The 8,617-nt window shown below is 45.8% G+C and overlaps 1 pseudogene; it reads left to right on the top strand.

Moving 5' to 3' along the window:
• The first annotated feature begins 1,477 nt into the window (after positions 1–1,477).
• On the top strand, positions 1,478–3,881 carry LOC139051787 (uncharacterized; annotated as a pseudogene).
• The last annotated feature ends 4,736 nt before the right edge of the window (positions 3,882–8,617 follow it).

Raw genomic sequence — 8,617 nt, 5'->3', positions numbered from 1 at the left:
TATTTTAGCCATTCCAATTGGAGCTGTAAAAAATGCTTTATGGTTTCAATTCGAAATTGTAGTGAACTGATCGGTTTCACGAACAAAGCGTGCCTCGCCATACTGACAGTCGCTTGCTACCGTTTCGTGCTACCGTTGGGTGATGGGTGTGCCATATTGTCGATAAAGGCTACTGAGCGCAACTATGAAACATTTCATCGCTTGCAATTGATTGGCTCTCGATCTTAACAACGAAACTTTTCTCTCAGGTGATTGCTACTATGGTATTTGTGAATTAACTATGTAAATACTCTAGGTGAAACGCCGTCGTGTTAGCAGCCATGAGTGTTTCGTTTTTTGGAGGCCTGTTTCAGGGAGGGTTGAAACTGGTAGCAAACTTTTTCATAAACAATGGGCGCCTAACTCTTTCTTTTACGCATTAATAAATGGCCATATTTGGCTAGAACAACTCACCAGAGTAATAAGAATAATGATGACAGCTTCGCTGGGCAATGTCTTTCTAACACGGATAACATCCTGACGCCAATTACCAAGAAGTTTCTTTCATGTAAAATGCAATGTCTGTCATAGCTAAATACTAACGGAATGTTAAGTGTTTAGCCAAGCATCGTACACAACTTCGCGTATTGAATTTCCAGACATTCTTTTTACGCAAAATTTATGGACAGAGATAGCGCATATATGCATTGTAAAACCAGTAGCCCCGTTCAACGCTACATAGCTTGCGATATCCAAGCCCGACATTTTATTGACTCACGTGCTTCAGGAGAAGAAACTGTGGTTCAGGCATGGCAGCAGAAAGAAGCCGACATACCCTTCAATAAGTGCGGCTCGAGCCACCCATACCCCAAGCATACACGAAGAAAACGAGCGCGCGCGGCCGCCGAGTGCGACGGAGCGAGCGGCGTCCTGGCCGTGACGTCACACGCGAGAGGGCGCCACTCCTAATTCTCGCCGCTAATAGCCACTGAACAACCACGGCGGGTGTATATATATATATATATATATATATATATATTAGAGAGTTTTAGTATTGGGCACGCAAGGCGCTGGGGCCCCAAGCGCTTGGGTGCGTTTGCGTTTGCGTACGCAAGCAGAAACGTGTTATAGGTTAGCGGCCCCAAACGCAAACCGCAATGAGGTCGCATGCGCTCGCAGCACCACCAACGTCTGATCGTTGCTGCGTTATCATTTTATAAAATATGAAATGAAGCATATGAAGTAAAGTACACTAAACTCTTTTTATTAGAAACAATTAATATATATGAAAACGATGTATGTTGACACTAGGCAAAAGATCCATAAGATTATCTACGCGCTTACGGTACGACTGAGGCCAAGCCGAAGCAATCCAAACATACGTTTGGTACGCTGTTAGTTAGCATGCTGTTAGGCGTCCGTGCTGTTAGGCTTCTCGTGCAGCGTAATCTGACGTGGTCTCTGTTTTGATCATTTAGAGCCTCCTGCAGATTTTGACATGACGCCGTTGCGGCGACAGCGTGCCCGTGTGCTATGCGACCAGCTTCTTTACCGTGATCTGCCGTGGACAGAAATAGAAGATTTATTCCTTGCCCGCCGCGCGCCCACAGAAAGGAAGAGGATTTCGTCCACCGGTTTCGTGGACGCTGCGGCTATGGATGACCAAACTTTTCGGAGGCTGTTCCGATTCGAGAAGGGCGACCTCCACATGCTCAAGGATGCCTTGCGCATGACGGAAATCCGGAGCAGCCAGGGAGTCACCGTGTCGGCAGAGGAAGCTCTATTGATGGGTCTGCGCCGACTTGCGTACCCCAATAGATAGTGGGATTTAGAGCCCCTTTTCGGCCGACACGCGTCCGCAATGTCAAGCATCGTGAGCATACTGTTCAATCATATTGACGGCTCATTCGGCCATCTGCTGGACGACTTGAATAACCACAGCTGGCTGCGTCTCAGTGACCTGGAGGATTTTTCCAAAGTAAGTGGGCGAAAATTGTATTGGTGTGATTTGCTTTTGCACACTTCATGTTCTTGCACTGCACCCTTTTTTGTGCTTTTGTTTTTGTGCAACAGATAAATGTTTACTTGATACGAGGTATTAAAATCTTTTTCTCCAGTTTTGCATGCGGCATGCTATGGCTGCTCATTGCTGTCACCATCCGATTGCCAGTAAATGAAGTAACTGTTTCAGCAGCAAATGTATACTACAGGCTAAAATATATTGTGACACTAAGCTCAGCGTTACCGCTAAAATTGAGCGTGTACATACAGTTTTGACTGAGGAGGTTTTGTTTGTCTTTACAGGCTGTGTATGACAGAGCGGCTCCCCTGCGCAATTGTTGGGGCTTTGTGGATGGCACGGCAAGGCCCATTTGCCGCCCTTCAATGAACCAGCGCATGTATATTTCTGGGCGCAAGAGGCACCACGCACTCAAGTATCAGGCAATCATGTGTGCCAATGGGATTGTGTGCCAAATTGATGGGCCTTATGAAGGGCAGAGGCATGACGCTGGTCAGTGTTTCTTTGTTTAATGTAGAGTTTGTAAAACAAGTACAGCTAGATCGGAATGTTTGTTAGAGCGTTTCAAGCACTATAGTTGACACAGAACCAAAGTAAGACACAATACCATGGATAAAGCACCGACTTTCAATTGACTGATTTTATTAGGTAAATGATTACATATGTCCGTGAAATGCCTTAAGATCTTTCATGACAATGCAAGAGCACAGGTATTATTGCTCTACAGGTACTGCAGTGCATGCTGTTCTCCCAGACATTTGTGTTCTTTTCCGTGCTTTTTTTGCATTCTTGGTTCCTACTATAATGAGTTGTGCACTTTGCATGTGACATATATAAGCATTTACCTAATGAAATCTGCTAGCTTAAAGTCAGTGCTTTGTCAGTCGTATGGTGTCTTTCTCTTATTGAACATCAGCTATAACGCTGCCCTTAATACAAAAGTTGACATTTGCAGAAAAACTAATTGTGTATGCGAATTTCTTGGGTTCAGGCGAGACCCAAGCAGAGTTTAGATGTCACATATGGGAGCCACTTGTGTCCCCCTTATCTAGAACCATCTTCTCTAACCCAACTAGATTTACACACACTTGGAATAATTCCTACACATTACCTACACCTTTCTCCTCATTTTAACCATCTGTAAACAATTTTTCATGTTTATTTCAATGACAGTTTCACAAAAATCTAATATGAAACCACTGCTTTTGCCTCATTTCCGCATTGCTACTGCATGTTGTTTACCATGCCACTTACACTGAGGTGGAAATGCATTAAACACACATTCAGGTTGCAATTTCGAAAAGGCAACCACCCATAATTGATCTTATAGTCCGAAATGTTGAGCTACAACCATCTGCTACGGATTGTTCTATGGTGCGTGCCATCACAACCTATTAAGCACTGCCTGAAACAGTGTCAGAGCTAGAGCCACCCTGCAGTGAAGATACACAACTTCATGGCCATTTTTAAAAGCATTTGTTCTTTTTTTTACACAGGTATCCTGCGCGACAGTGGCCTCTACGAGAAGTTGGAGCGGCTAGTGCAGGGTAACTCCTACTGCATCTATGGTGACCCTGCGTATCCTTTGCGCCCTCTCCTGATGAGGCCTTACGCCGGTGCTGCCCTCACTCGCCAGCAAGAGCTCTTCAACAAGCAAATGAGCACAGTTCGTCAAGCAGTGGAATGGGGATTCGGCAAGACTGTGGCTGAGTTTTCATTCCTTGATTTAAAAAAAAATCAGAAGCTGCTGCTGCAAAACCTTGGGCAGATGTACCGTGTCGGAACTTTGCTTGCGAACTGCCACACATGTATCTATGGAAGTCAAACTGGCATGTTTTTTGGTATCCGTGCACCTGAACTGCACGAATATTTGGGAGTCTAGAGGAGTACCAAGATGATATTTGCCTCCTCGTAGTTTTTTTAAAGGGACACTAAACCGAAACAATAAATCAGTTTAGACTAATGAAGCATTGTTTGAGAACCCTGTAGGCAGACATTTCAAAAAATAGTTTGATTATTAGTTGAGAAAATGAAGGTCCAAGTATCAGTATTTGAATTTCGCGCCAGAACCCCAGCGCTGGTCTGTCAGCGTGACGTCAGGGATTCCAAAATGTTTTCATATTTGGGCCGCATTGGCTCAGTAAAGGTTCCCGAAACTTGCCATGTTTAATATTTGGTTCCTTTGGAACCCAATGTAGTCAATCTGTACTGCTATATATATAATTAGTAGGCCCTAGAAGATGCCATCAAAATCCAAGACGTCACAGCCCCCAGGTGCGGGAATTTAAGTAGGTGATGCCACCCGTATTTCGTTTTTTCGCTTTTTCTGGCTTACCAAATGTCTTATCGTTGTAAGAGTGGTGTTTTTGGTGTTGTAGAACGGTAATTTACTTGTGCAGAAGAAATCATTTTTGTCTTTAGTGTCCCTTTAAATAAAGGTACTTGAGCTCGAAACCTCACAAAGTATATTAACAAGCCTCGGAGTACCCTAAATAATTTTCTTCAGCTGCTCCGTTGCACGACATCACGATATGAAGGGTGGTGACATGGCAACAGAGCATCTTGACAGTTTGGCACACACTGCAGCTTGCTCGGTCATCTGCTATGCTGCTGCTGTTCATTGCGCAGCTCAGTGTAGCAGCATTACAAACCCCCTGATCACAAGTTGAAGAAAATGCAACGATTTCACAATGGCCTGCCCCAATTTGACCACCACCACCCTTTGCGTCATGATGGTAGGCCACATAGATCTCCTGGGAAAGTAAACCAAAATGGTTGTGCACTAGCCCGAACAGTAAGTTGTTTATAGTGGTTTGGGGCTGATTAGCAGACAGGGTTCTGCATACTTCGCTTAGCGGGTTTGAAAAAAGATTTGTGCCTACTGCTGCACTGTTCTTGCTAAAATGTTGCTGAAAGACCACATTTTAGAGTCTACAATGTTCAGTGTAACACTTCTCATAGTTAATTTCCTGATTCTTAAGAAAAAAGTGCAGCTGCCATGACAGTGTGACCATAAACTTGTGTTGCCATCTGCCGGCAGCTACAGTACCTGCTATAAGCCTACGAAAAAGGACCATGCTGCCAAAATGTGCAAATCTAAGCTTGTCCGCAATGTAGAGAGTGAAGAGTGCAACAATGAACTCACTTTGTGTCACGTGAACCACAAAGAAGGCATGCCCGCCATTTTACTTGAGGTTCTAATGATAAAGTGATACGCATGGAACTTGCCACGGGCGCAGCAGTGTCAATAATGTCAAAAGTAGAGTGTGCGAAACACTTTCCAAATGGCTCTTGCAGACAAGCAAATGTCAAATTAGCTATGTGCAATGGCACGGCAGTCCCTACGGTAGGCTTCATGGATGTAAAGGTGCAATGCGAAGAGCAGTGCTTCGAATTGCCACTGGTCGTAGTGAAAGAAGCGCAGGGGGAAGAATGCCTACATTCTGTGGCTTTCTAAAATCAAAATAAATTGGCTTAAAGTCTTGTCTGTAAAGGCTTTGAATAAGGAGACGTCGCTTGCTGAGAAATTTCTCAAAGTGTTTGATGTGGGTTTTGGTACCATTAAGGGGTTGAATGCAACATTGAATTGAAGGAGGAAGTGTGCCCTGTATTCATCAAAGCACGACTAGTGCCACATGCTTTGCGCGAGGGAGTTGAGCAAAAATTGGTCAAGCTAGAAACAGCTGGTGTCATATACAAGGTCAGGCACAGTACTTGGGCAACGCCGCTTGCAAGCAGTGGTGGAGCAGATACAGCGCATTATGCCGAGGACCGCCTGCTACTTAGATGTAGTCATTGCAGGTGACAATTGCAAGGAGTGCTACCACAGAGTGGAGCAAGTGCTTCGACACCTAAGTGAACACAGCATAATAGTGAACACTAAGAAATGCAGTCTCTTCCAGCAGCGCGTCACATATTTGGGGCACGAGATCGACAAGAATGGCTTGCACCCATTAAGTCATTAGAAAAGCACGAAGGCCCACTAGCGTGACCCAGCTGAAGGCTATTTCGGGTTTGGTTAACTACTATGGGAAGTTTTTGCCAAATTTGGCCTCGGTCTTGGAACCATTGCACTACTTGTTTCAAAAAGAAACCAAATGGCACTGGTCACGTGAATGTGATGAGGCATTCGGCAGATGAAAAGAAATGTTGACTGATAAGAGTATGCTGCAACTCTATGATGTGGAAAAAAAAATCAATCACATGCGATGCATCCGATTATAGGTTACGTGCTGTGGTAGCGCACGTGGTGAACGGGCAGGAAAAGCCAGTTGCTTTTGCTTCACGGTCACTGTTCGTGTCCGAACGTAACTACGGACAAATTGAAAAAGAAGCACTTGGTATCGTGTTTGCTGTAAAAAAATTTCACAAGTACCTGCACAGGCGGTCTTTTGATATAATTACCGATCACCAGCCCATGACAATTTTGTTTGATCCTAAACAGTCGGGCAGTGGAGTGGCCACTGCAAGAGTGCATCGCTGATTGACATTTTTGGCCGACTACAGCTATAGAACCGAACACAAGCCAGGATTGGCTATGCAGCATACCGACGCATTGTCTCGCTTACCGCTACCCAACACAGGCAGCAACCCCGAGGAAATCTTTTACTTTTCGGCCCTAAGTGACTTGCTGTTAACATCAAAGGATGTCAGCCCGGAAACGGGGCGCAATGAAATGCTGACAGCTGTGCGTGACATGATTTGGCATGGATGGCCCAAAGCAGTGTTCAGGGAGCTAAAGCCATTCTGGATATGCCAGTTGGACCTGCAATTGATCTTCTGCAATTGCTGCATGAACAGCACTTGGGAATAACCGAAATGAAAGTATTAGCAAGGTAAATAGTACGGTGGCTTGGAATGGACAAGGCCCTCTAAAACATTGTGCACAAATGTGAAATATGCCAGACTGTACTCCTTGTAGCGCCACCAATACCTTTATCGCCGTGGAAAGTGTGTGAAACACCATGGGAACAAGTGCGTTTAGATTTCACCCAAGAAAAAGGGAAGACATTTCTTGTGGCTATTGACACGTATTCCAAATTGTTGGAAATTAAGATCATGAATGGAACAACCACCCCGAAGACAGTTGAAGACAGTGGTGTACTCTTCGTTCGCAGCGCATGGCCTTCCTCTGGAGGTAGTGAAGGACAACGGGCCAGAGTTTTGAGCCACCTGAGTGCCAAAATAAGAACGTCTCCTGATATACGCAGAGGTCCGCCGCGCGTGTCTGCTGTGGGTGATCGCGTACTAGTGCATTCTGTGCGCGGAGAATGGTCTTCAACATATCTAGTGAATGCGCGAAAGAAATTGCGGCTCGTGCACGCGGACCACCTGTGACCACTGAACATAGATCCAACGATACGTGACCCACTGGTTGAAGTAGAACTGCCACACGCACCTGACATCACTGATACTTCACCGACGACAGACCAAAGCCAGGAGTAATCATCACCAGCAACGACTCCATTGCATTCCGGCAGTCATGAGCAGCTGGTAACCCTACGAAGGAGCGCAAGGGATTGGCGCCCACCTGATTGCCTAACTTATCATTTCTAAAATTGTGCGTGAAGGAAATGTAACGTCATCAGTCATTTGCGTGGCATATTTGTGTGCTCGCAAGCTACTGCTGGCTGCGCATGCGCCAAGAGATGACGTGTGCTTATTAGGAGCCAGAGTATTGTTGTGTTCTCTTCTTGTGGTTGACTTGAGGCCGCCAGCATGCGGCTCGATAATAACTTATCTTCTAACCCGTGCCTGGTATCAAGCTACAACAGGCTGCCTCCATAGCTCTATGACGCGCCACTCTCCGAAACACCAAAGTACCGTGCGAACTGCACTGAAAGCGCTGCTTTCAGATTGTTAGATAGCCCCTCATTCCGATGTCCATCGTATTGTTGAAGTTCGGCAGATCGGTCTTCGTTGACAGCCTTTTGCTCCTTCCTCTTCATGTACATGCTGTGCACTTTCAGATAGATGGCATGGACTGAGAAGCTGTCAAGCTTGATGGTTTGCGAGCTTGAAATCTTCATGTTGCGAGGTCTTTTCTTTGGGGATGCCAAAGGCCCACACAGATGCTCCGCCTTGGATTTGATGACTGTGTGGGGACATACTACAGTGTCCTCACTCACAACACGGTACTTCCCGGACGTACTTCTCCGGGAAATGCTTCCTGGTATGGGCTTACATATTTGCAATTACTTGCTGGCATGCCGTGACACTTCGATGTACGAACCTTCAAAAAATGCACATAGGAGAGGTGGTTGAGGCCGCTGAGCTGGACACCATTTCCTCAAAACCGAGTTCTAACCAGAAACAGTGAACATGATGACCAGTGCTGCGGGGAGAGCAAAAACACCATCGAGATGTCTCGAAGCCTTCAACGACGGTGAGGGTGTGAGATTGTGCATATAGACTGGCCAAAGCCTTACTATGACCCTACAGTCGTGTCGAGCCCCTAAGTCACCAGGGTGGCTCTTTTCTGGACGGGAAGTGAATGTAATGAAGACCGGTGCTACTTGACGGAGCAGAGGGCACTGCTTATGCAGAAAGAAGACATTTTGACAGTGCAAGACTCGTGCTGATTCTGCCATTGCCGGTCAACTCGCTGTGTCTGCGTCG

This window comes from Dermacentor albipictus, unplaced genomic scaffold (assembly GCF_038994185.2).
Source record: "Dermacentor albipictus isolate Rhodes 1998 colony unplaced genomic scaffold, USDA_Dalb.pri_finalv2 scaffold_14, whole genome shotgun sequence".
Classification (NCBI taxonomy): Eukaryota; Metazoa; Arthropoda; class Arachnida; order Ixodida; family Ixodidae; genus Dermacentor; species Dermacentor albipictus.
The sequence above is the reverse complement of the archived record's forward strand: the minus strand, read 5'-3'. Positions and strand labels throughout refer to the sequence as shown.